The sequence below is a fragment of the Perca fluviatilis genome, chromosome 11, assembly GCF_010015445.1.
Source record: "Perca fluviatilis chromosome 11, GENO_Pfluv_1.0, whole genome shotgun sequence".
Classification (NCBI taxonomy): domain Eukaryota; kingdom Metazoa; phylum Chordata; class Actinopteri; order Perciformes; family Percidae; genus Perca; species Perca fluviatilis.
Window position 1 is genome coordinate 27002053 of NC_053122.1, and position 24622 is coordinate 27026674.

Below are 24622 nucleotides of genomic sequence, written 5' to 3' on the forward strand. Positions count from 1 at the left end.
CACAGGTGGCAGAGAATGAAAAAACAAAAAAGAATTGAATGTCAGTCACACGTGTTGACTGAGGGAGGGTGACATTAACAGCTTTAAAATCCCAAGAGAGGGCTGAGATGGTAAGGAAAGGCCCACACCTTATACCAAGTTTTGGAATAATCGTATAAAAATGTTTATCTTATCTGATCAGTCCCACAGATTTTGAGCAACTAGGACAGCACCCCTATCAATAAAACCTGTAAAAACTGGTTTTGTGTTTTGAAAACAGATAGAAAGAACAAATGGAGTTGCTTATGGTAAAGATATTATTTGAAGATACTCTCACATTTTTGGTCTGAAAATTTGGACATTATAATGGACACTTTTACTAATCTCACCAGCAGAGAGTGCCACTGTACTTAAAAGATGTTTCAGGCTGCTTCACAGATGAAGTCTGTAGTCTGTCACACAGATTAACAGAATGGCTGACACATCTCCTTTTTATGAGTTTACCATCAGCTGCACCCTCTACATCAAACACTTTAGACACGCATGACCATTTTGTTAATCAAATTACAACCGTTACGTTCAGCAATCCTATCAACAGAATAAGGCAAGTGGATATTCTCATACTGTGTGTGTGTGTGTGTGTGTGTGTGTGTGTGTGTGTGTGTGTGTGTGTGTGTGTGTGTGTGTGTGTGTGTGTGTGCGCGTGCGTGCGCGTGCATGCGCGTGCGTGCGTGGCAGTGTAAACAGATGTAAAGATGATTGGGTTATATCAGGGTGAGGTGGTTGCAGGCCACCTTTATGTGGGAGGGGAAGGGAAGTGTTGGTAAACAGACTTGTGGCGATGTTGATGACTCATACATGGGACTCTGCCCAATTCCAGCTGAATCAAACATTGCTGTACCCATCAGGAATCATTTTGTAGTGGACAAAAGCTCTGTAACCTTTTGCCGTGGGTAAACTGACCAAGAGAAGGCCGGGATACACCCAGCGCCAAATCATATGACGTAATGTCCAAAAACTGACACAATCAATCTCTTTCAGTTGTGGTGCTTTTTAAAATCAAAATTAGGTGGCCCAGAATGAAATATCTCAACAACTAATGCTTGCTCTTGGGGGGAATTGTTAGGTCTCTGTAAATTATAGTGTGCAGTCTAGACCTACTGTATCTGTAAAGTGTCCTGAGATAACTTCTGTTATGATTTGACACTATAAATTGAATTGATCTGATTGATTGCCATGAAATTTGGGATGAGACATTGATGTTTCCCTCAGGATGAGTGTAACAACTGGTGATTCTCTCATTTTTTCATCTAACTTTCATTTTGTGTTGATCAGGTTAAGATTTAAATTTCCACATCCAATTTGCATAGTTAGGTGCGGTGCACATGTGCCTCCCACTAAAATCAAAACCAACCCTTCGTTTAAGACAAAAAGTGTACAATATGTTATGCATGTTGTGCTGTAGGCTCTCCTATTACAGTATACAGAACACACACTGAATATTATAGTGGCATCATGTCTTCATTTAGTGTTATTCTTGCTTATGATGAGCTTGTCTGCAGACTTAATGACCAAGTGCACACTCTCACCCCACTGATCTGTCAGTGCTTACACTGAAGTCCCAAGGATTTGGCCCCATCATTAGTGAGAGTGCATCATGAGGAAACACTTCTAATTCAAAAGCGCATTTGATTTGGATAAATTAAATGAGCTCCTCCAATTTTAAACTGAGCCTTTAGATTTCCTTCTTAATGCCAATTAGTAATCTGAGCTCTTTCTATTTTATTCTCAGCACGTGTCGAGGTAAAAAGGTGAAACTCTGCCAAGCGTGGGTCAAAATCTTAAAGCAACTACAAGGAACTTTCATTTTGTGTTGATTTTGTCAGCCCCTGTGGACAAAAGTCCACCGTGATCTGGCTAGTGCGTGCATTTGTTTTGAAAGCTATAGTGAAAGAATGACGCAACATATTTTTAAAAACTATTAATATTACTACGGTTTGCAGGATGCATAGCGATAAGGTAATGTATCTATTTGTGGCTATGTAAGATAAAATAACTGTAAAATGACAATGGTGGAATACCTGGGATGAAGAGGGCCAATTCAGGATTGGTTTAAATCCTTTCAAATCCTGCAATTATCTCCATCTGTTGAGTGACCGACCAAGGTTGACATGTGTTTTCACCTGTGCTCAATCACTGTCCCTTTTAGCTTGGGTACGAACTCATATCTCATTCACTGGTACTGTTCCTTCCTCACTAACGGGCAACAGCTGGTCAGGGTCAATAACACCTATTACCCCATGGTCACAACCAGGGATGTGTTAGCTCTCCTCTGCTCTTTACACTCTCTACCAATGACTGTGTTACCCGTGCACCATGGGGAGTACCAACTCCTGCCCTCCGGGAGGTGCTAGAGGGTCCCAGAATTGCACAAAGAACAAATATAAACACTCTTTTGCTCCTCTGTCAATATCTCTGCTCAATCAACACAGGAGGGCAAAGAAGTGACAATTCCCCCCCACTTTCATCGATATATTTATGGCTATTTAAGACCACTCTTTCCGGGCAGGGCCCCCCTCATATTAATTCATTATCTATTTATGTTTTTTTTTATGATGCCTATATGTTTTTAGCTTTTTGTCTTTAGGTTGTTGTGTTGTAATTGTTGGAGCTTGTATTGCAAGACAAATGTCTACGGACAATAACGTGCTATCTATCTATCTATCTATCTATCTATCTATCTAATCTATCTATCTATCTATCTATCTATCTATCTATCTATCTATCTATCTATCTATCTATCTTTTGTTCTTCAGTCATTTCTTTTCTTTTTCTCTTTGATGATCCTGCGTCAGCCATAACCACAAAATATAGCATTAAAACTGCTACTCACTGTGAAACTTTGCCAAGGAAAATGTAAACATAGGCTTTTCTGGTCTGCGTGGCGTAAATGGTTGTAGTCTGATTTTGGAATTGACCCGGGGACAAACACTATGAAAAACTATATAGAAATAGCCAGTCTTCTCGCTGATGGTCTCGTTTGCTTATGTAGGTCAGATAGAGGCATCAGTATTAAATTGAGACTGTTTCATAACCTGTTCAAAACTCCTTGTAGCTGCTTTAAAGAATGTTTCAAGGACAACACAAGCCCCATGTGGGCACGTCATGCCCTACAAGGTGAGCAAACATTGCTCGCGGACATCTACGTTCCAAATTCAGTCACTGGAGAGATCCGTGCTGTCCCCTTTTTGTCCTTACCAAAAGTGTGAGCTGCTCTATGCCCTCGTACACTGAGGAGTATGGTGGAGCGTGAAACAACATTGACTGTGTAATCTGTCTCAAACTAACAGGCTTGAATGACTTACAGGGACTCTAATTAATATTGGATTTAATTATTGTGTCTACAGTCATTGTAAAGGCACATGTGTCTCTACAAAGCTAACGCTGACAGATGATGTTTCCACAGCTGTAGACCTGAGACTTTGACTTCAGCCAGACCATTATTGGCCTCAAACAAACTGCTTCTTCGATCCTGTAAGTGTCAAAAACCTCCTCGCCGCACACCTTTCTAACGTCAGGAGGTGAGAAAGTATGCAGGATGAAAACTTCTCTCTCAGGCTCACGTTTTCCATTCTACTTCTGCCACTTTTCATGTGTACACCTGAGCTCAACACCATGAAAGCTTTTGAGGAAAAAGTGTGCACCTTTTTATTCCCAGTTGTACAATTCATCACATCTCCCCCTTCTCTTTGACGGCAGGCTTTTTTGTCCCACCTGTGAGTGTGGTGATTTGCAACAGCTGTAAGGTTCTCTTTTGCCTTTCAGATCAAAAACCGTACAAACTAGGTATTTAAAAGCATACTAAACCCTTTAATTCAGAAAGGTTAAGGACTTCACGTTTACTTTTCTGAGACTTGATTTGCTTGAGTGTTTACACACTGGCCCTCATAACAATGGTGAAAATGTGTATACAATTTTGACCCCATAATTATCCCCAGAGAGGGGCAATTGTAATTATTCAAGGACAGGGGTAAATAAAATGTACGTTAACGCTGAATGAGTGTTCTTGTGTGTATTGTTGTGTATCGTTTTTGGAGAACCAAACCTATGGGGGTGGTGGTGGTGCTTAATATATTTGGTACCCCTAAAGTGAGCATGTCTCATGTTTTGATTTGGTAAAATCAGGAATAAATAGAAAAATAACACTGAATCAAACAGGCCTTGCATGTCTACACACCTTCCATATTTAACCATGAGGCCTATTGACTTGGTGTCAATTATGTAGCTATGTAAAAAGATCATTTATAACTTGGTCTTGCAAAGTTTGACAAAACAATCACAACTCAAAGTCTACGAAGTAGCCTTTTCTGGGGCTCTCAGTCGGATGAAGTTTTTCTCTTTTGTCACACAGATGAGTGTTAAAGGTCCCATGGCATGAAAATTTCAGTTTAGGAGGTTTTTTAACATCAATATGCATTCCCCCAGCCTGCCTATGGTCCCCCAGTGGCTAGAAGTGGCGATAAGTGTAAACCGAGCCCTGGGTATCCTGCTCTGCCTTTGAGAAAATGAAAGCTCAGATGGGCCGATCTGGAATCTTCTCCTTATGAGGTCATAAGGGGAAAGGTTACCTCCCCTTTCTCTGCTTTGCCTGCCCAGAAAATTTGGTCCACCAGTGAGAGAGAGACATCATGGCTTGCAAACAAGCAAAGTGGCAGTTGGTCACGGCCACACCCCCACCCTCCACCTTGCCCCCCCTCTCTCCTCCTCAATAGCATTTAAAGCTACAGACACCGAAATGGCACATACTGAGGAAAGCTCATTGTGGGACTGGCTCTAGTGGCTGTAATTCTGCACCAAGGCTGAATTTCGGGAAAGAGACTTCAGATACAGTATTAGGGGACCACTAAGGTCTATATAAAAGCATTCAAAAAGCAGCATGCCATGGGACCTTTAATATGCATGCGTAGTAGCTGTTATGATTTTAGTTGTATTTCTTTAACACTTTCCATTTTGTGTTGGCTTTCAATTTAAGAATGAAAGTTCATTCTTGGCCTTGGAAATAGCAGTTCAATAAAACAAGTTCTATAACTTTGAATGCTCCGGGAAAAGCTATGGGCCTTGATTTGAGGTTGTTTAGTAATAGTATTTATACAGCTTTGAAAGAAGAAATCTCAAAAGCTGTGTCATTTGATTGGTCAGCATTCAAAGACTTGCATCTTGACTTTCAATTAGCAAAAGACTCACTTAACCCGGCATTGTCCTGAAGAATTGGAGCTATGACACAAACAAAGTTTTACATTGCAGTTACAGGTGCCTTTGCCTTGTGTGTGTGAGTGTTGTGAGTACTGTCTACAAACACCTCCCCTTATAGACTTTATACTTTATGAGTAGAAAAACCCTTATATATATATTATTTATCCTATAAACCAGACTTTGACTGCTTTTACTCTCATTTTGATTTATTCTGCCATTTTTGTTGCCTCATTAGCTTTGTCCCTAAATGCCATTTTATATCATAAATGATATGGCCAAAACAAGCAGCTGCCACCATGAGAGTGAGTTAAGTGCAACCGAACCAGCAGCCCTCATCTACCAGACAGCCACAGATATCTGCCTGTGTGTTAAACATCCGCCCTCTCAGATGTGCTGACAGTGTAAAACCTGAATTTGAAGAGGAATGACACTGGCTCCAGCTCGCCTTTCACTTTGAATCTCAAACCAGAGCCTTCATGCTCTCTTGGAGTCACTGTGGGACTTGTGTGTTTCTCTGTGTCTCTTCAGGCAGCTCGCTCAGCCTTTGATCTTTCGGGGAACCACAGCACGTAACTGACCGGATCATGAGTGCGAGTCCTGCCAAGTTCACTGGGGGAGCGCTCTGCTGTAATCTGGACTGTGCCCTTAGGCAGATAAATGTTCCAATGTATGAACTGTCTCTTGCTGAAGGGGGAGGCAGAGGTGAAACGTCCAGAGAGATACGTCTGCGAGACAGGAGCTGGAGTGAGACGCTGGCCCAGAGGAATGCTGGGACATTGGATGAGATGATCCGAGAAGAAGATTAGGCGAAAGATTTTTATCATTTGCAGGCTATGCATTCTACCCTATTGATCTTTTTCTCCAGATATCTTGAAGCCTCGTTTCATCATTATGGGAGGTGCGCGCAGGAGATGGAGGGAAGATGAGAAGCAAAGAAAGAGTAATTGGTGAGAGATATTGGATTTCTTAAAAGACCCGGGAAATCCAATTGATAGTGTTTGACTGTGAACATTAAGTTTAACTTTATCATCCCCTTGCTACAGAGACCATTGCCTATTTTATGAAGCCTAACTTTGATGCCAAGGTGTTATGATACTGCTATCTTTTGTTTTAGCCTGCCACACGTTATCTTGGTGGTGATGGTGCCGTGGATATGACAAATGCCTTTGGTGTGGGAGACCTGGGTTCAATTCCCACTGTGATACATCAACCAATGTACCCCTGAGCAAGACACTTAACCCATAGTTGCTCCAGAGGTGTACCTCTGACACACACATAAGCTAAATGACATGTAATTTTATCATCAGAGCTTTTATATATATATATATATATATATAAAGCTCTGAAGGAGAAATCAAAACCAGAGAGAAGGATATATATCCTTCTCTCTGGTTTTGTTTTCTCCTCATTGTTCACTTTTGAACACTTCTTTTATGTTTGTTTTTCTAGGGAAGCATGACTTTCACAGTCAAACCCCTCCTCCCCCCGTCTCCTCTATTCTCTGTCTCTCATTGTGTCTGTAGGCCATTTTTATTGATAGGGTAATTTGCCCTGAGATACTGCAGTCTCCCGGGTGCTATGTGTATTAATTACCACCTATTCATCTGAGGCTGTTCAGCCTTTCAGCGTGTTCCAGAGCAGTGGTTCCAGGCCAATGCTTCGCAGCTTCTGTCACAACCTTAATGCTCCGGCAGAAGCGTGTGTGCCTGTGGGAGACCAGTAATGTGAAACACTAATGTGCTGAGCAAGAGTATGATATATTACTGCTGCTCGCCGATGACCACGTGAGTCTGGACATGTACAATTTTGATCTTTGATCACGTGACATCACGGATTATGAGATGCTTTTTTGGCTTTATTGAGGTCTTAACCCTCCACCTCCTCTCGATCCATGCTCTTGCATGTACGATCAGCGGCCTGTATTACAGATACGGCGTTAGGAATTTGCTGTCACTTTGCCCACAGTGAGAGTGAGACAGGAAGATGGAGAGATACAGAGGACAAAAAAGAGCAGGAGAGACTTTTGTTTTGTTTTTGGGAACTATTTGATGTAAGCACTGACAAAGATGCAATTTGCACTCCACTAACACCGCTCCTCTGTCAGGTACATGCACACAAGAGCTTTGACGTGTATATTTAATATGAAAAACATACAGAGTTGATTAACCCAAGCCTCTCTGCTTAATGTTTGTGCTCTCTTATCCTCTCTGACATTCAGACATATCCAACAACAGCACAGTTAATGATCTCCCTTGCAGTATTCAAGCTCAGTTTCATCTTGGTAAACAAAGTTCTTGCTCATTTATGATGGCGGCTGTTAAGAGGGATAACTGCCGCATGACAACATCCTAAACACTCTAACTCATCCATTCTCTGCCTTATCAAGGAGCCTACATGCACTTAGTTTCTCTCTGCCTATCTGAGCCATCAGTGGCAATGTTCAACCTGTGCAAAATATTATCTTCTATGACATTATGGTCAATATTTTGTAAGTGGCAGGAAGGGAAAGTGTGACAAAATACCATGCACAAGTTGCAGTCTTGTGACTCGACCTAAATCTTTTACTCAAGTAAGAGTAAAATAAATGTAAACGTATTCAATTAAATGTGAAAAGTAGGTTGTGTAAAATGTTGTGTTTATCCTTCAAAACAAAAATGTTTGATATAGATGGTGTTTTTTTTGGAAGAAATACAGGAAATACGAGGTTTTGTAGGAGACAGAAGGCTTTGGTGAGTCATTCCTGTTTTCATTTTCTACTCTGATTAGTATTCACATCTGCTGCAGCTTCATTTGTGATCTCAATTATAACGTGTTTTTCACAACCTTGCCAGCTGATATTGAAACTAACATCGCCACCATTTTCTTTTCTTTTCTTTTCCAGCGATATTTTACCCTCCATGCCCACCTCGATGCCTCTTTCCCTCTGCCGTGTTTGTGTGCGAGCAGCCTTTCAGCCAGCCCCTGGTTGTCAACTGATTGTAGATAATTACAGCTATTTGACTGCAGCTTTTACAGCCAGTCCTTTTCTGAAGGCACTTACAGAGGGAGAACATGCCAAGCAGAGGCCCTTAACTGCCTCTACGGATAAATACAGACACAATGGGAGAGGAAAAATGAATCATATATCTGACGGATGCTGGTGCTATGAGGTATTTCACACATAAAGCTGTCCTTTATTCTGTCCAAACCTCAATATCTAAACAGCAAAACTTTGCATCAGCAAGGATGCTGTATTCTATACATCCTAAACATTAAGTGCTGCATCCAAGTTTTGCAGAAACATTTAAAATAATTCCCTTTTTTTCAAGCAGGAATGTTACAATATGTAATTTAAAGTCTTTTGAAATGTAACAGAAAATATCTGCACTTTAGATATTAAGGAATTAAGGAAAACACTAGGATAAAATAACTTACAACTAGGGCTGCACGATATGAGGAAAATATCTAACTGCGATTATTTTGATATTGCAATTGCGATATGATTCACGATATTGGAGGGAATTGTGGTTTTTGTATCATTATTCTCATTTTCATTGAAAATTATTAACATTGAAAGAAATTAAAACGATTATAGTGTGATTTTTTTTGGGAGGATCTGTACCAAACCAAGATTTTTTTCTTAAGTCTGTAGGATAGGATTTGTAGACCGGGAACGTCTCTGCAGCACCACAATACTTAATTCAGAATGGTTTGACACATATTTTGCCATTAACAAATATTGTGCTCCCCTGCGATTTGAATATTGCACTAGTCCATATTGCGATTTCAATACAATTGCGATTAATTGTGCAGCCCTACTTACAACTAGGCATCATTTGGTGTCAGTTTCAGTGGAAATTGAGTTCAGTTTCAGTGGAAATTGAGTTCTTTCTCTCTGTAGCTTTGTAGAGACTGACCCGTACTCTCACATATTATGAGACTAATCCTGATTTGAAGGAATGTAATTGTTCTCGAGCTGTCGTACATCAGCTACATGCCTCTCAGCTCAGTGCTATATCCAGAACAGCAGGAATGAGTCAGAGTCTTTATGATGACAGCTCTCCTCTCTATCGCCCTCTCTTTCTCTCAATGCCTGCGTGAAACTTGTTCCTCTTCCCCTTCTTTCTCTTTTCTGTGCTCATTGTCTTCTGCGTCTCTGTCTCCCGCCCTCCTCCGCCGCCTCCTGCTTACATAAGCTGCGCCGTGTGCGGTGACAGCGGAGACTTGAGCACCCATCACAGCGCTCACTCAACAGAAACCCCACTTTATGTCTGCCTCCTTGTTTCGTGGGGAGCCATGACAGCTGCACACTTGACCGCAGGCAAAAGTGGATACTAGCAAGAGAGATCAAAGCAGAAAAAGATAACACAACACACACAACACACACACACACAACACACACAACACACACACACACACACACACACACACACATGCACTTTCTCTCTCCCACATACACTCCTTCTCCCTGACTCTAACTTGACACACAGTACATAAGGAATATTACTTTGAAAGGGGACCCAAAAAGTAAAAAGTATAAATGTTTTATGAATAGATTCAGTGAAAGATGTATTAGACTTTTTCAGACATTGTCCCCGTGATGAAGGGAGATGCAGGGTTGACAAGTTGGAAGTAAAAGAGGGATACGGATCCCCAACTTCCCAGTTTTAAGAAAAACTAAATGGTTCCAAACCATCACAAGAAAATCTATGATTGCATTACATTGCTGTAGTATCATAACTGCTTTACTGGGATTTGAGCAGCATTAATACAGCAGTAATTGTGGACATCTTCTCTGCAGCGTCTCTCTCAGTGTAGCTCTCTTCACAACAACACAGACACAGGTTGGTTCTTTGAAACGGCTGTTTATTGCTTTGCTCTTCTGTCCTTAATGCATGCATGTCACGCCCTGAGAACTATATGTGAATAAAAATAGTATGCACGTCAAACAGTGTTGCATGTTTTCTTACATATACAGTGACTCTGAACAGTGTTTGTTTCTGCACTCTAGCAACTCACTGCAACAACAGACTATGGTGAAATACAACTACTCATTTCTCAAGTCATTACGCTGCAATTAAATGACATTCATTCGCCATAGCAATTTACAAAAAACTCAATAGGAACAAGAGATAGATGTATATCAATCATCAGTACAATATCAGTCTGGTTAAACGGAAACACATTTCCAGGATAATTGCCTGATATCTTACCTCTCTGTGTGTTGCCGTTCTCAAAATCCCTTTGATTAGGGAAACAACAACAACAACCTTAAAGCTAGCAAGCTACAAGCTGGAAATGGCAACGTTTGAAGAAAATTTGGATCGTGCAGCAAGACAGGCCTGCTTGGTTCTTTCGGGGAATGATTGTAAAGATTTACAAAGAATATGTTTACGGCATTTACTATTTAACTGGAAGGTTTTGGGACCGGTTGGTGGGGATTGCTGTGGACGAAGTACACATGGCGATACACTGGTAAGAGCAAATTATGTTCAACCATTTATCAAGCTAATTTAAATGGCTCACATTACTTGTGAACAGTTAACTTCATTTAATAGTGTATGTGGCGTTTTCTTTTGCGGGGTGCAAATGTTCCACCAAAACACAACTATTTTGCAGAGCCACCGGCACTGCATCCGGGGCTTAGCGCCGCCCAAGACGATGTGATTGGTTTAGAGAAATGCAAACAACCCAGAGCGGTTTTTTTTCACCTATTCCAGAATGTATGGAGTAGCCAGACCTTACTCCACAGCGTTGTGGATATAGGTTTGGCAATGCGAGATTAGTACAATATAGAACCAATGTGACACATATGTATTTATATGTGATATGTATATGAATCTTCTGTAAACTGCTTTGGCTAAATGTTTTTTGTTTCATGACAATACAAAAAATGAACTTTGAATACAGTGTGCTTGTAGAGATACTCGAAACAATCCTATAAATTACAATTGTAAGATTTGTTTTTCACTGACACTATAATGTGGTTCTTTTTGTGTCGACCTTGTAAAAAACAAGAAAGTGTAAGTAATCAAAAAACAGTTCTGCCAGATATTGATTTGTTGAGCAACAGAGCTTAAATTATGACAGGCTAACAAGAATACAAAATGCTTTGGTGCGTGCCCTGATAGGATGTTTTTTCCTTCTTGCTGCTTTAGCACTGGTCTCGGTTTGTATTTATGGGCTGTGAAATGAGGCAGCCAGAGGAGAAGCAGGAGATAGAAGAACTATGGGGGGAAAGACGGCAGTAAGTATGCGATTATTGAACTGAACTGTGCCCCTGGTCTCATTCAGGTTTGTATTGTCCTGGAAGGTAGAGCACAGATTTAGATGCACACACACACACACACACACACACACACACACACACACACACACACACACACACACACACACACACACAGATAAAAGGGCAAGCCTTGCTTTTTGTTTATCTCGCCAGTGCAGGCACTCTGATTTCCCATGCAGGCTCACATATGTGATTGTTATGCCCACTGAGTGTTTTGCTGGCGCCTGACGGCAGATTTCTTATTGCCTGTCTGTTGAGTGTGTGTTCACATTGTACATGCCTGTGCTTATTTGCGTGCAATGATGAGTATTCTTTCTAAAAAAAAAAACAGGGACCATCACATGGGCTCAAAGGATGCTTTCAGCAAAATGTTCACCCCCTGTCCAGCTGTATATATTCTTTTGCATGTGTGAATGGTTGCATAGATGAGAAGGATTTGCTGCCGCTTCCTTTGATTCATCCCCACTGGGCTATTTGCATGATTGTGACCCTGTAGTGCCATCAGAGATCATCTAGAAATTTTAGTGATTATTCATGTCTTTTTTTTTTGCTTCTTTAGCGCTCTGGAGTTGTGCTTTTATCTAATCTGAGACTATTTGGCATTTACAGTAATCCAGGGAGCCAGATATACAGCCCAGTTCAACATACAACTGCAGCGAAAAATAGCAATCGATATGGGATCAATTCAGGAGGGAGATGTGTGACAAGCTGCTTGTAAACTGTATGTATGATGAAACGTCTGCTTGACTGTGCACTTCTGTGTGTGTGTGTTTGTGTTTCTGTGGACCTGCAAATGGTGGTGAGAGGGTGATCAATGTATGCCTCGTAATAATAGTCCAAGACTGTTTCAGCTGTGCGTGGGAGGCCCACGCCAGGTGCCAAAATAAAATAAGATTACCATTTATGTTCTCAGTGCAGTTAGAGTGCCATGATTAATGCAAATCTGAGCCTCATTTATCAATGTTTTCTATTCTGTATGCATGAAATGCCAATGGTGTCCGCTGTGAAAGTAAATAGAGCTCAGACTTAGCACATCTTGTGCCAGAATCAACCTTTCTACAGATGAGACACATTATATAACAATTTTTCTGCCATTACTTTGGCAAGACTTGCACTTAGACAATAATTCACCGTGTATGTGCCCTCTGTAACAATGAGGCCTGTATCAGCTGTGGCTTGCCGTGTTGCTGTGGCCCTGGTCTCAGGTGCTAGGTGGTCATGCCAGGCAGAAAGCAGCCCTGCATCAGAACACATCATCTATCCCCCTCTGTCTCATTCTCCGCTCGGAGATAGAGCGCTCATCACTCACCGCTCTCCATCAGCCCAAGTGATTGGCTTATTATCAGATATCCTGCACAGACCAAGAGTGGGCCATGCATCACTGCACACATAACACTTATGAAAACCCTTTACACACACACACACACACACACACACACACACACACACACTGACTACACACACACACACACACACTGACTACACAATCTAAAAGGATAACACCTTTTTTTATACCTTTTTTGTCCTGTGTTTGTAGACACAGGAATTACACACACACTTGAATGTGAATACACACTGGTGCACACACGGGAGAGTAAGCATCTCAATGACAATAAAACGATGCCTATTCAGAAGCTGCATCACAAAACCCGCTTGTCGTCATAGTTACAGTGGTTACCTTGATGGTAAATATCGTGTTAAAGGGATACTCCACCAATTTTGAATGTCAAAGTCAGTTTCCTAGTCATGGCTAGTGCTATCGAGCTCTTGAAAACCTATAATGTCCTCTGTGGCTCTGGAGGGAGCCTTGTCCTTGAAATAACCCTGATGATGTCATAGTGATGTCATCAGGGTTGTCCCCACTTGGCCTTGGATAATTCAGATTTATATTCAGATTTATAACAGAAAGCCTGCATTACAAACTGGGGATGTAGAATTAAAAAAGTAGTGAGGGTGTAACAAAAGATGATGTCGAGTTGCATTATGGGAAGTGCAGGATCAAATGTTTTTGGAGCTTGACATGTACAAGGGACTACAAGTCAGAATATGTTGGCCTCTGCTGATTCTTTTACTATTATTTTATTAGTCTGTGACTCATGAGTCTCCAGACGTTAAATCGCTGGTGTGCCTGTTTATGGTTTAGAGTGCTATTACGTAATGAACTACAAATCTCGCCATACATGTTCTTATGGAGGCATACATACCATAGCTGTATCCTGCAAGGCTGCAGCAGGCTATTTAAAGTACGTAGCAACTATAATGCTGCGTTACATCACATTAGTGAGCTCATAGTGCAGCTATGCTGTCCCTGTTTATGGAAAGGTTTGCTGGTTGTATGCTTACTTGCTCTTGGCCCCATCTTCTACTTTAAAATCTTTATATAAAATCATTACCAAAGGGGAAACAATAATGAGTCAAGTGGTGAGGGCCTGTGCAGTTTATTGGCCAAGCAGCTCTTCACTGGAGGCATCTGCAGCAGAGCGTGGTTTTTGGTGTAACAAACTGCAGTGTGCTTCAATAATCTCTCCATGTTTCATGCCTTATTTCACTTCAGCCATAGAGAGACAGAGAGATGAAGACAGAGAGAGAAAGTGTGGTGGCACGGGCTCAATGCTGGAATCATGGGTCCAGAGATCAGCATCCTACCTTGTGTGTGTGTGTGTGTGTGTGTGTGTGTGTGTGTGTGTGTGTGTGTGTGTGTGTGTGTGTGTGTGTGTTTGTGTGTCTAAGTATGTGTGAAAGAGAGAAAGTACTTGCACGTGGGTGTGTTGTTTTGCCTATAGCAAAGGATACATTTTGCAGTCCGAGGTGAGCGGTGGTAACCACAGAAATCTTCGACAGTCTCCCACCTTCCTTCTACCTTATCCTCTTTGCACAATCCTTTCATTTTCTGGCCTCTCTGCCATCGTGTCTCCAAATGCACTCTAATTCTGCAACCAATTTCATACTGTATTTCTGCCAAAGCCTCCTTTTTTCCTTCACTTCTACCCACTCACTTGTCAATCCTCTTCTACTTCACGCTTCATATATTCTCATTTAGACCTCCCTCTTTCATGCCAGTTAATCTCTCCCTCTGCTTCTCCAATCTCCACTTTTCACTTTCCTTCTTTCCAGGATCTTTTCCTCTTTCTCTGCTCCATTCCTCTGTGTCCTTCTCCCTGACCTCTTCCAACCTGGCTCTAAGCCTTCCTTCTCTAAACCCTCTGAGAGGCCCCAACTGCTTAAACAGCGTGGCACTCTACCGCTTTCCTGAGGGCTCGGATAGCTTGGGAGTGTGTGAGGTTTAGTATCTTTAATGTTTGTGTGTGTGTGTGTGTGTGTGTGTGTGTGTGTGTGTGTGTGTGTGTGTGTGTGTGTGTGTGTGTGTGTGTGTGTGTGTGTGTGTGTGTGTGTGTGTGTGTGTGTGTGTGTGTGTGTGCTTCAGAGACTGTCAGGGGAGTTGCGAGTAATACCAGTGGTGATTAATGCGCTGTCTTTTCTCCCCTCATGCAGATCAGACACCCTGGGAAAGGGTAAAGGCAGCACAAGGACAGGAAGTGGGGCAGCAGTAAAGAGGAAGTCAGTAAATTAAAGAAATTGTTTCCACTTATTTTAGGGGGGAAATGTGCCGATTTGTCCACACTGGATAGAGCACAACCTATTAACATTCAGTACATGTGGTTTTTCATTGCAGAAAATGTCCCCCTTATATTCTCAGAGTTAATGCAGGGCAGCAGTGGAGGTGTAAAGATGAGTAAAGGTGAAAGAATCCTCGCACTGTCTGGAAAGTCTTGGCAGCGTTAGAGGCAGAGTTAATCTTGAGCAAGGTTGTTGAAGGTCATTAATTTGCATGTTTCCACTCATGTATCAACAGTATAAAAAAGGAACTGGTTAGGGTTAGGCAAAACACTTTGGTTAAGTCCAGGGAAGGATTGGGGTTATCCACTTTATATAGACAAGCAATAATTGCAGGTCTGTGATAGAACAAGGACGCAATTCCTGGGGATAGTGGGAACTTTAGGAAAATGCTTTTCTCAAAGCAAATTTAGCATGCTTCAGCAGAAAAGAACAGGAGGAACCACGGATCGACCTGCCGAAACCATCAACCATGCGTCAACAGACAACCCCCTCTACCACCTGAGCCACACCTGACAACTATAGCTTTAGAGTCACTTTTGATTAATCCTTTTAAACTGAATTCACATTATTCTTGTCTTCTTGTTACAACATCCTTGATTCCTTATTTTGGCCAAAAAAGAAACCTCCCATAAATAGATATAATAATACATAAACAGATTAAATAAAGCAGAGTCAGTTGTGTCACATTCTTTCAACACTGGAAATTGGTACAGGAAAGCAATGTAGCCTGCAATTTAAAACGTTTTCAATTTGTAGATAACATAATCGGGTAAAACACATAGTCTTTCAATCCCCAACTAATCTGGCCACCAGAGCTGTGTGCAAGTAAATGGAGACTATTTGCACATTTGGTAACACTGAGGCGTGAATATATTTACCTGTGGAAGTGTAAGCTAAAGCGCTGATGGAAAGTGCTCAGCCCTCAGTTTCTGGATGAAGGTTTTAAAAGAGAGAACTTGGGTGGATGAATGTGGTTATGAGGTGCGATAAGGGCGTTGAAGAAATAATTGCAATTCTCCCGTCATGGAGGTTTGGGATTGACTCCAGGTTACATTCTGCCTGCTAGGACTATAGAGCAGGTGGATGGAGGGAGATATAGACGAGTAAATTAATTAAAATCCCCCTCCCCTTCTGTTTTCATGCATACATAAAACTGCTTGTGACCACAGGGTTGAGAGCCGCAAAACTAAGAGGAGGCAGAGAATGAAAGGTTAGGGTGGGGAGAGAGGGTTATACTGAAACTGAAAGAGGTGGAGAGAGGTAGCAGAGTGATGAAGGTGAAAGATTAATAACCGCCTTGTCCGTCGCTAACAGGCTACTATATGTCGTTATATCCTCAGCCATCAGTATGTGTGTGTTAGCATTTATTAAACTTTTATTTTTCCAGGGAAGGCTTACTGGGCTTAGATATGACATATGCTTTATCTTTACACCTTGAAACTACCCAAAACTTCCACTCTGTTTCCACATTCTAACTTTGATTGTTGCTTATTTAGTTCCTGAACCTGAACCAGGTTTTTGTTATTGTGACTAGGACAAACCTCGCCAAACCTTTATGATAATGTTGTCACATCATAAAACTGAATGATTTTCTATCAGTGATTTGTAAGTTTCGATAGGCGGAGACAAATGATGTCGTCTTGCTGATGTTTTATATTACAGTAATTGGGATTAATTAACTATTAATGTTACAATTTAACACTTTTTCTTATGTATGTATTCTTAATACCACATGACATGCAGCAGTCCTTTGCAGACACCTTCCTATGAATTTACAGTTACTTATCAGTTCATTTCTAGAGTAAAATTAGGACCTGTTAGAGATTTTAACATGCACTCTAGGATTCAAACCCCAGTAACATCATGCCATGTGTGTCAGCATGACCCTTTACAGTGGAAGATTGTACCCTGTAACAGGGATCTTCAACAGGGGGTCCGGGACCCCTAGAGGGTCCTCAGAGTCAATGTAGGGAGGCCTCCAAATTATTGTTAATTTTGGAAAGTTTAAAAAAAAATTCAAAAGTCTTAACATGAATCCAACATATTATTAGCAAATATAAATCCCCCACTGCTTACTGGCCTAGGTGGTCACTAAGGCCATCCACAGATACATTTAATCCTAAGGATTCACTGTGCCACATGTATGTTTAACATTAAAACATGATTTATAAACAACAATTAGTAGGCTATTTTAATAGCTTAGTATGCTATGCAAAAAAGGTATGTATAAAGGCTTTAGGCCGTCTTGCAAGTTATTGTAGGCCCAGTTTAGTATGCAACTTAATTTTATACAATATATGTAGTAGGGGGTCCCTGCTCCATCTCTCTTTCAGTTAAGGGGTGCTTGGCCTAAAAAACGTTGAAGACCCCTGAACTAAAGAAAGAATAGGTTTGGAGTAGTTTTAAAAGCAGACATGGATTGAGTGTGTGTGTGTGTGTGTGTGTGTGTGTGTGTGTGTGTGTGTGTGTGTGTGTGTGTGTGTGTGTGTGTGTGTGTGTGTGTGTTTGTGTATGTGTGTGTGTGTGTGTGTGTGTGTGTGTGTGTGTTTGTGTGTGTGTCTGTGTGTGTGTGTGTGTGTGCTTTCATTGGGTTTTTAATCAGGGCGTCACGCTCTCAGTTCCGATTAGGTACAGCAGGCAGAGCTCTCCAGTCGGCTGCTTCTGAACAACACCCTCAGATAATGCTTCGACACTCAGACACAACGAAAATCAACAACTCTGCTTCTCTCTCTTTCCTTCTCTCTCCTTCTCTCTCTTTCTCCTCCACATCTGCGGACTGCGGTCCAAATCAGATCGATGCTGGGAGAAAATGAAACTGCATTAACAGGAAGGGGAGAGCGGCTTCAGGTATGAGATATCTTGGGTCACGTGGCAAAAAGAAAACAAGAGAATCTAATATGAGGAGCAAACAATATGATGCATTGCTGTGTCCTCTGGCCTTTCACACAAACCATTTTCACACACACACACACACACACTGCAGAGATGCACAGCTACAATAATTGTGTTTTGGTGTTTGCACATCTGCAGTGACAATATTTGAGCTTCACACTTTATTCCACATGTCAAAAGACATTATTCTTGTTGCTTCCCATTAATTGACTCATCTTTCTTTCATTTCATCTCTAGCCAGCGTGTACAAGGACTCATCTCCTGGCCCCGCTCCCATCTATTGGAGACATTATGACGAACAGAAAAAGAGAGGCAATGAAGATGAATATGTCCATAAACGATTGTGCTTCATGTGTGCCTTTTTATGAATAGAAAAATTAAGTTTAAATTTTGAGAACAAAAGCAAAGTGTATGCAGTGCCAGCAGCTTTTCATCTAGTCAAGTTAGTATCATGAAATATGAGAATAGCTCTTATAACAGAGGAGAGACAGCAACTGTTCAACACTGTCTATCCAGTGTGATGATATTCATAAATACAATTCAGCACCAGCCACATAAGATGCAATGCACACCTGGAGTCCCACACAGTATCACACAGCAAAATCAAGCCTATTTGAAATTAGTAGAAAACACAAGTGTGGGATAGACTAGTTAAAATACAGTTGTTTTTTTTCCAGTTCACCAAAAAAGCAACAATTACAGTGATAAAAAAATTATGCTTACTATAGTTTTTGCTTCATTTTAGTGTTAAACTATTTGCATGAAGACTGTGTGCAACTATTCCTGTTTCTCATGAGATAATCATGAGGGCCACTGACCTTGTGAAAAGCACAGAATGCCCCTGAGGGCAGAGCGCATGTGGAGGAGACGCAGGGCCTGACCAGAGATAAGAAGAAAGCTACTTATTGCATGAACCGAATAACTAACTTGACTCCCAACTCCTATAAAAAGCCACTGTTGAGAACACTCATAAGTCATTTTCTGTACTTATGCTGAAGTGCTGTAAACTGACTCTACTTGCTGCAAGTAAACAAACTTTTAAGAGAACTCCAGTGATATTGTCCATTCTTTGATAAATAATGATCCTAACACACCGATAAGTTCTTCTCGGGCTACATTTTGGCTATTTTGGGCTGTTTTCTTCTATCTTTATGTATCCTTTTGTACAAATACACATATTTTGGGTACATTTATTGTTAATCTCCCTCTGTGAATCCATTATAAACTCTTTATTTCAAAACCACAATGATTATTTGAATATGTAGTTCTAAATAACAAGACTAAGAGTCTACAGCTATGCTAGCAGCTCTGTGAGGCTGTACTTAGGCACAGTGGTACTTTGAACTAAATGCTAACATCAGCATGCTAACATAATCAAAATGACAATGCAAACATGCTGATAATAAGCAGGTATAACGTTTACCATGTTCATCTTAATTTAGCATGTTAGAAAACATTTGCCAATTACGTAACACTAAACACTAAGTATAGCTGAAGCTGATGGGAATGTCATTAGTTTTATCATTATTTGGTCATAAACCAAAGTATTTCACAAATAAAAATGTTGACCTGATGATGGCTCTAGATGTGGATCACCAAAGTTAACACCATTTGTCCTGAGAAACAGGTGAATGTCTGTACCAAATATCATGGCAATCCATGCAATTTGTTGAGATATATTTTATTCTGGACCAAAGAGGTTCACTGACCGACAGACATTCCCATAGCCATGCTGTTAGAATGGCTAGAAATCATAGTATTGCCTGTAGCTGTGAATGTCTGCCTGTCTTTATGTGTGACATATAACAACCTTTCCAGGGTGTACCCTCGGCCCAATATGAGCTATAGGCTCCAGGTCCCTGTGACCAGTCTTGTATAAAGTACTTGGAAGCAATACTTGAGTAAAAGTACATGTATCTTACCAGAAAACGACTTTGGTAGAAGTTAAAGTCACCTTTAAGAGTACTACATGAGTAAAAGTCTTAGAGTATCTGATATTTATTGTAAAAGTATCAAAAGTAATTTTCTGATATTAAATGTATTTAATTATTAGAAGTAAAAGTAAAAGTTAAAAGAAATGTTGATTATGAACTTTATTGTGGCTTTCTTAAAAACAGAATTATAATTTAGGGTTTCCACCGGTGTTGGCCAGTCTCAAGACTTTTTGAAGGTCTCATCTCGGAATCAACTGCATTTTTATCTCAGTCTCGGATGAAGAGGACTCAGGATTTTATTTCAAGACCGGTCAAGACCACAACCTATATTATTACCATATTAGCTATACATATTAGCTAGTTGTGTATATTACTGTATGTTTCAGCAGTGGCGGTTTCTCTAGGAGGCCAAAGGAAGCCTGGCCTCCCCATAAAAATATAAAACATAATTTAAAATATAAAATATATTTTTTTTAAATAAAATTAAAAAGTAATAATTTTTACGATAAATTTAAAATTACGTCTTATATTTTTAACCGTAGGAATTATAAATTACTGGTTGTGTCTTTTACTGATTTTGTAATTTCCCTTATCAAAACATTCCATTATCATTTTCTTCAGAGCGAAAACAGCCCCTCTGTCACTGCGCGTGGTGCAGTCCTGTCTTTGCTCTGTCTAGTGGCCAGTAAAATGCATTGACATATATATAATGGACCAATAGATCCCGTTGCTCTGGACGGAGACCAGTGAAGGCTATTAGAAGCACTTTTGCGGTAATCCCTTGCTTTACTGCGCAGCATTCAACTGAGAGAGACAACATAAATGTCGCGTGAGCAACGCGTGTTCGAAAGTTGTAAGTCTTCTAGTAGCTGTGCCAAGAGAAATCTCAATCATTCCCAATCTTACAGAGACGGAGAGTGTAGGTATATGTAAGGAGTTAACATAAGCACAGGCTAATTATTGCTAACTAACATGCTAGTTAACATTAGCAATTAAACCTAAACAGCTAATGTAAGTCGAAACTGCCTGCGAGCTCCTCGTGTACTATACTGTAATCCTCTACGATGCGAAAGTAAGTTATTTGGTTTTGATAAAATTATTTTTTTTTTTTTAAAAAAAAATGTTTTTGCAGAAAAAAATTATTTATTTATTTTATTATTTTTTTTTTTTTTTTTTTTTTTGTTTTGTTTAGAAATAAACAATGGACAAATAGAGTCTTTAAACGCTTCAGATGTAAAGTTATTCGCAGTCAAGTGACGTAAAAAAAAAATGGTGGTCAGTGGAATGCTAACAGGAGGTGATACCTTTGTAGCAACAAAATGCACCATCGGAGGTTCTGAAGCCGAAGCTTACCCCTTGGTAAAATGCTACAACGCTCAAAGGAGGCCAGCTTTTCCTGGCCTCCTTTAGAGAAAAAAATTATATTTTCAGCCAATCAGATTGAGGCTAGGTTTGACCGAGCTCGACATTGAATGGTCAATTCATCATAAATAAAAAACCAGGGAAGCCAGGTTGAACCTGGCTTCTCACCAATCACATGCCTCAGACAGATGGGTAACTATGGTAACAGTACAGCAGCGGTGCCGTCCGGTGTCAGCTGAGCTAACAGTCAGTTAACAGCAAGTTTACACAATGAATGGCACAAAAGCTTTTTGATTTTCTTTATTGATTAACCACAAGCTAAAAGGGCGTAAAAGGGAGCGGCAGAAAACTCAGCAACTAACTGAATGAAGTAGCGACCCTGCTAGCAACAGAACACGCGAGGGAGCTAATCTCGTAAACCAAGCTAGCAGCATCAGGGTTAGCGCCGCAAGAGGGAAAATCAACGTCAGCTCAGTGCTGCCAGCCTCGGGGTCACACTTTTCCTGGTACACGTTTTGGAGATGAGGATTTTTTTAGTGTTATGACTGCAACACAAGGTAATAATGCTGGTTTATTATTATGCTGCCGCCGTGCAGTAAATTGGTATTATTTATCAACTGTTCAATAACAGTTCAACTGGAAGTTTATACAAATTAATGGAGATAATTGTGTTTTTTACACTCGTGTAAAGCCTAGCGTGCGTGTACAGAATGAGGTCATACCGATTTTTAATTATCCTACCGTATTGTTATAAAATGATTAGGCCCAGCATTAACACGCAGGCCCAATATCTTTATGCCTGTAATTTGCTATTGCTGTGCTACAAAAACTTAAGGCTGCATTTCTCTATTTCATTTCAGTGTTTAAATAAAAATGTTGACCTGATGATGGCTCTAGATGTGGATCACCAAAGTTAACACCATTTGTCCTGAGAAACAGGTGAATGTCTGTACCAAATATCATGGCAATCCATGCAATTTGTTGAGATATATTTTATTCTGGACCAAAGAGGTTCACTGACCGACAGACATTCCCATAGCCATGCTGTTAGAATGGCTAGAAATCATAGTATTGCCTGTAGCTGTGAATGTCTGCCTGTCTTTATGTGTGACATATAACAACCTTTCCAGGGTGTACCTCGCCCCTCGCCCAATATGAGCTATAGGCTCCAGGTCCCTGTGACCAGTCTTGTATAAAGTACTTGGAAGCAATACTTGAGTAAAAGTACATGTATCTTACCAGAAAACGACTTTGGTAGAAGTTAAAGTCACCTTTAAGAGTACTACATGAGTAAAAGTCTTAGAGTATCTGATATTTATTGTAAAAGTATCAAAAGTAATTTTCTGATATTAAATGTATTTAATTATTAGAAGTAAAAGTAAAAGTTAAAAGAAATGTTGATTATGAACTTTATTGTGGCTTTCTTAAAAACAGAATTATAATTTAGGGTTTCCACCGGTGTTGGCCAGTCTCAAGACTTTTTGAAGGTCTCATCTCGGAATCAACTGCATTTTTATCTCAGTCTCGGATGAAGAGGACTCAGGATTTTATTTCAAGACCGGTCAAGACCACAACCTATATTATTACCATATTAGCTATACATATTAGCTAGTTGTGTATATTACTGTATGTTTCAGCAGTGGCGGTTTCTCTAGGAGGCCAAAGGAAGCCTGGCCTCCCCATAAAAATATAAAACATAATTTAAAATATAAAATATATTTTTTTTAAATAAAATTAAAAAAGTAATAATTTTACGATAAATTTAAAATTACGTTTTATATTTTTAACCGTAGGAATTATAAATTTACGGTTGTGTCTTTTACTGATTTTGTAATTTCCCTTATCAAAACATTCCATTATCATTTTCTTCAGAGCGAAACAGCGCCCCTCTGTCACTGCGTGCGTGGTGCAGTCCTGTCTTTGCTCTGTCTAGTGGCCAGTAAAATGCATTGACATATATATAATGGACCAATAGATCCCGTTGCTCTGGACGGAGACCAGTGAAGGCTATTAGAAGCACTTTTGCGGTAATCCCTTGCTTTACTGCGCAGCATTCAACTGAGAGAGACAACATAAATGTGACGTGAGCAACGTGTCTGAAAGTTGTAAGTCTTCTAGTAGCTGTGCCAAGAGAAATCTCAATCATTCCCAATCTTACAGAGACGGAGAGTGTAGGTATATGTAAGGAGTTAACATAAGCACAGGCTAATTATTGCTAACTAACATGCTAGTTAACATTAGCAATTAAACCTAAACAGCTAATGTAAGTCGAAACTGCCTGCGAGCTTCTCCTGTACTATACGGTAATTCCTCTACTGTGCGACAGTAAGTCACTTGGTTATGATACAATCGTTAGCCTATTTTTACAAAAACGTCTGCTACGGAGCCATAACGTGAGGTACGAGGTAATGGAGCCTTTTATACATTGTCGTGTTTCTTTAGAAATAAACAATGGACAAATAGAGTCTTTAAACGCTTCAGATGTAAAGTTATTCGCAGTCAAGTGACGTAAAAAAAAAATGGTGGTCAGTGGAATGCTAACAGGAGGTGATACCTTTGTAGCAACAAAATGGCGCCATCGGAGGTTCTGAAGCGAAGCTTACCCCCTTGGTAAAATGCTACAAACGCTCAAAGGAGGCCAGCTTTTCCTGGCCTCCTTTAGAGAAAAAAAATTATATTTTCAGCCAATCAGATTGAGGCTAGGTTTGACCGAGCTCGACATTGAATGGTCAATTCATCATAAATAAAAAAACCAGGGAAGCCAGGTTGAACCTGGCTTCTCACCAATCACATGCCTCAGACAGATGGGTAACTATGGTAACAGTACAGCAGCGGTGCCGTCCGGTGTCAGCTGAGCTAACAGTCAGTTAACAGCAAGTTTACACAATGAATGGCACAAAAGCGCTTTTTGATTTTCTTTATTGATTAACCACAAGCTAAAAAGCGTAAAAGAGCGGCGGCAGAAAACTCAGCAACTAACTGAATGAAGTAGCGACCCTGCTAGCAACAGACGACGAGGGAGCTAATCTCGTAAACCAAGCTAGCAGCATCAGGGTAGCCGCAGAGGGAACATCAACGTCAGCTCAGTGCTGCCAGCCTCGGGCTCACACTTTTCCTGGTACACGTTTTGGAGATGAGGATTTATTTTTAGTGTTATGACTGCAACACAAGGTAATAATGCTGGTTTATTATTATTATGCTGCCGCCGTGCAGTAAATTGGCATGATTTATCAACTGTTCAGTAACAGTTCAACTGGAAGTTTATACGAATTATTGGAGATAATTGTGTTTTTTTACACTCGTGTAAAGCCTAGCG

The 24622-nt window shown here is 40.4% G+C and overlaps 1 long non-coding RNA gene across 1 annotated transcript; it reads left to right on the forward strand.

Moving 5' to 3' along the window:
• Positions 1 to 17793: 17793 nt before the first annotated feature.
• LOC120568996 lies at positions 17794 to 19057 on the forward strand. The gene is made up of 2 exons (XR_005640817.1): positions 17794 to 17965; positions 18248 to 19057. It is a non-coding gene; the product is annotated as an uncharacterized LOC120568996 (long non-coding RNA).
• The last annotated feature ends 5565 nt before the right edge of the window (positions 19058 to 24622 follow it).